The following is a 4805-nucleotide window of genomic DNA, read 5'->3' on the forward strand; positions in this document are numbered from 1 at the left end:
TATTTTAGAATCCCAAATCGAGAAAATTTGACTCTTATTTTTGGTCCGCAAACACAGAAGACCGGGTAAGAAATTTTGTTAATCCGGGAGAAGGTGTGAGGCACTCCCGAGTTTCGTGGTTTTAGCATGGTCACTTAACAATTAATACTTGGCGTAATTATCTTATTTTATTATTATTATTATTTTTTTTACTTTTTAATTATCTTATTTATTACCTGTTTTAAACTTATTTTGCATTTTACCTTTGACCGCTTTTAAATATGTATTTAAATCAATTTTTAGTATTTATGGAGTTATTTCTTGAACAAGTTACGATGTCGTACACTTGTCGTTTAGTACACATTGTAAACCGCGCCACGTGAAACGCACCCGCGATTTACAACATGTTTATTATTATTATTTGAAGTTATGGTCAAGTCGCGTGAAATGCATACTCGAATTGGGATTTACGTATCGTGACCATGCCACGGGAATCGTACCCATGGCCACGATAATTTATTAATCGTGCCTAAAGCAAGCTACGAAGTTTATGAATTATTTGTCTTAAACTAATTTGAGATTTGTAAAACCATAAGAGTATGTTATTGTAGAAAAGCATGAAATAGATTAAATTAATTATACAAGAACTACAAAAGGGGGCCATTGTATGAGATTAATGGGCCTAGCAAATTTTAAGTTTTGGCACAAAAATAAAATAACTTTCTTCATTAACTTATAGTAACCTCACAACTCCACTTCCTTCAACAACCCATGTGTCTAGGCCCAAATATTGGATCTTCACTGGTGATATAATTCTAGTTAAACTTGTTTTACAACTTAACTCTATACTTTAGACAATTGACAGCTTAATTTAAAATAAAGATGAAACTACTAAAGCTCATTTATTAACACATGAATGACTAAATAACCAAATAGAGACATAACATTGCTTGAGCTTCCATTTCAATAAGATTTTTTTATTTTTTATTTTTTTATAAATAATCACAACTCACTTATCAATTGGCAAATTTCATTAAACTATTCATGGATGAACCCTTTTTTAAGAGAACATGCTAATGATCTAAAATAAATATACAAAGAGGAAGCTAAAAAATTGGCATGTTTAACAGAGAATAATTTCATACATTCAAGATATAAATGAAGACCAAAGAACACCAAAAGAAAAAGAAGCAACTCATATCATTAATCAAAACAAGATAAGAAGTGGGCCTCAAAAGTTGAATCTGAAACTTTACGGTTTTACAACTTTGAATCTTAAACTCATTCAGACCGCACGCAAGACCTCAAACGGAGCATCGAAACTCGCCGACGACCTCAACTAAAAACCTCACTAATTCGACTGGGTTTGGATGGTAGTTTATGGTATTAAAAGGGTTGTTCTATGGAGATTTAAATGTTATTTTTGGGTGGTGAAGCTATTGGTTTTTTTCGAAAGAAAGACGAAGAAAGAATGACACAAGTAAAAATTCTCTTATCCTAAAAGAAGAAAATAAATTTCTCTCAATTCTCTCCTCCCTCTTTTTTCTTTATCTCCCTCTCTATTTTTTATCACATTTCTCTTCTATTTATAGAAATTTTTTTCGGAATTTTCAGATTTTTATTTTTTATTTATTTTATAATTTTTAATTAAAAAGAATTTCCACTTCCCATTTTTCTTATTTTTTTTAAAAAATAATTCCCCACTTTCCTTTACTTTTATTTTTTAATTTCTCACTTTTCTTTTTACTTTTAATATATTTAAAATCCCAGTTTTTTACTTTTCTTTTTTTATTTCCTACTTATTTTACTTTTTTTTTTTATTTCCCACTTACTTTTCAGATACCCTTACTTTTATTTTTTAATTCCAACTTTATTTTATTTTTTATTTTTTAAATTTCCACATTCTTTTACTTTTATTTTTAAAATTTTTCACTTTCTTTTACTTTTTTATTAAACAATTTCTACCTACATTTACTTTTACTTTTTAATTTTATATTTCTACTTTTTCTATTTTTTAATTCCCATCCGAAATTTGTTTTTTTTAAAAAAAATTAATTTTTATTTATTTTCGGTTTTTAATTCATTTTATTTAAAAATAAAGATAAAAATAATAATAAAAATAATACAAATAGTAATAATTGACTTTTAAATTATTAATAATTTTCTCTCTCTCTCTATATATATATATATATATATATATATATATATATATATATATATATATATATATATATATATATATGTGTGTGTGTGTGTGTGTGTGTGTGTGTGTGTGTGTGTATGTGTGTGTGTCTATATATATGTGTGTATGTGTTTTTTTTAATTACTTTTATATATATATAAAAAAATGTAACAAAGCTAAAAAATATATATTAAAATTTTAAAAATATTTACATAGTAGAAGGTGATAAAATTCAAATATAGTCAAAAATTAGGTGCTCACAGCTGCCCCCTCTTTGCTTGGAAACATGAAGAGTTTTCAGGCAAAGACTAGGTGAGTCACGTGACTAATGTTTGACCAAACCATTATTCAAAAGCAAAAGAAATAAAAGATAGGGTGCAACCGAGTCCTGGTTTTAGACAGCCTACATATCCCGGGTTATAGGAGAATCAGGTCGTGTGTAGTTCAAGGAGAATGGTGGAATGATGAGTTGAGGAGTCGAGTATGGTTCCGTCGAGGCTCCGATCCGCGGTCCTGCTATTATATCAAAATAAAAAAAAAACTAAACAAGCCTATCAATTATGAGTTACAAGATTCCTATCTATGAGTCTTCAGAAACTTGATCTTGAGTCTTGACTGGTTCTTCATGTAGACTCTGATCTAAACCTTGATGCTCGCTAGCTGTAGGTTCTAGTTTATTGTTCTATATCTTCTTCTAATCAAACCGGGACTCCAATGCTCGTGGCTTCAGTCATGTCTTAGAATTCCACATCTTTTCAATTGCTTTTGCATTTTGGATTCACTTATTTTTTTTTCTTTTCTTTTATTCTGAATTGAAACTTCTTCTTTTGGTCATCTCGAACCCTGCGCCTCGAGGTAAAACCTACTCAAACACCAAAACAAACAATCGTATGAAATTTTTCTACCCCAGTTTAGACTAGAAAAATTTCGTGAGTTATTGTAACAAAATTCTAAACTACTTCTTTATTGAAAGCAATAAAAGGTCGAGAGTGGTGTACCCAGAAAATGTCATGTGTTTTTTTTTTTGATTGTGTTCTTTTGTTGTCAAAAGGATGTCTCAACTAAGGATTGATGTACCTTATGTTGGAAAAATGTGGCCAGGGAATGGGATACCCTATATTGGACAAGATATCGGGGAATGATGCACCATGCATTTAAGATCAAATCAACTAGGGAGTGGAGACCCTATGTTGGAAAAAGCGACTAGGTAGTGGAGACCCTATGTCAAAAATAAAATCAACTAGGGAGTGGAGACCCTATGTTGGAAAATACGACTAGGGAGTGGAGCCCCTATGTCTACAATAACATCAGCTAGAGAGTGGAGACCCTATGTTGCAAAAGCGACTAGGGACTGGAGACCCTATGTCTAAAAATATCAACTAGGGAGTGGAAACCCTATGTTGGAAAATAAACTAGGGAGTGGAGACCCTATGTCTAAAAATCATCACCTAGGGAGTGGGTACCCTATGTTGGAAAATCATCAACTAGGGAGTAGAGACCCTATGTTTGAAAAGAGACTAGGGAGTGGAGACCCTATGTTGGAAAATCATCAACTAGAGAGTGAAGACCCTATGTTTGAAAAGAGACTAGGGAGTGGAGACCCTATGCCTAAAATATCAATCAACTAGGGAGTGGATACCCTATGTTGGAAAAGCGACTAGGGAGTGGAGACCCTATGTCTAAAATAAAATCAACTAGGGAGTGGAGACCCTATGTTGGAAAAGGTGACTAGGGAGTGGAGACCCTATGTCTAAAAATAAAATCAACTAGGGAGTGGAGACCCTATTTTGGAAAAACGACTAGGGAGTGGAGACCCTATGCCTAAAAATCATCCACTAGGGAGTGGAGACCCTATGTTGGAAAAGCGACTAGGGAGTGAAGACCCTATGTCTAAAAATCATCAACTAGGGAGTGGAGACCCTATGTTTGAAAAGAGACTAGGGAGTGGAGACCCTATGTCTAAAATATCATCAACTAGGGAGTGGACACACTATGTTGGAAAATCATCGACTAGGGAGTGGAGACCCTATGTTGGAAAAGAGACTAGGGAGTGGAGACCCTATGTATAAAATATCAATCAACTAGGGAGTGGATACCCTATGTTGGAAAAGCGACTAGGGAGTGGAGACCCTATGTCTAAAATAAAATCAACTAGGGAGTGGAGACCCTATGTCTAAAATAAAATCAACTAGGGAGTGGATACCCTATGTCTAAAATAAAATCAACTAGGGAGTGGAGACCCTATGTTGGAAAAGGTGACTAGGGAGTGGAGACCCTATGTCTAAAAATAAAATCAACTAAGGAGTGGAGACCCTATGTTGGAAAAGCGACTAGGGATTGGAGACCCTATGCCTAAAAATCATCAACTAGGGAGTGGAGACCCTATGTTGGAAAAGCGACTAGGGAGTGGAGACCCTATGTCTAAAAATCATCAACTAGGGAGTGGAGACCCTATGTTTGAAAAGAGACTAGGGAGTGGAGACCCTATGTCTAAAATATCATCAACTAGGGAGTGGATACCCTATGTTAGAAAATCATCAACTAGGGAGTGGAGACCCTATGTTGGAAAAGAGACTAGGGAGTGGAGAACCTATATCTAAAATATCAATCAACTAGGGAGTGGATACCCTATGTTGGAAAACCG

This window comes from Nicotiana tomentosiformis, chromosome 2 (genome assembly GCF_000390325.3).
Source record: "Nicotiana tomentosiformis chromosome 2, ASM39032v3, whole genome shotgun sequence".
NCBI classification, from domain to species: Eukaryota; Viridiplantae; Streptophyta; class Magnoliopsida; order Solanales; family Solanaceae; genus Nicotiana; species Nicotiana tomentosiformis.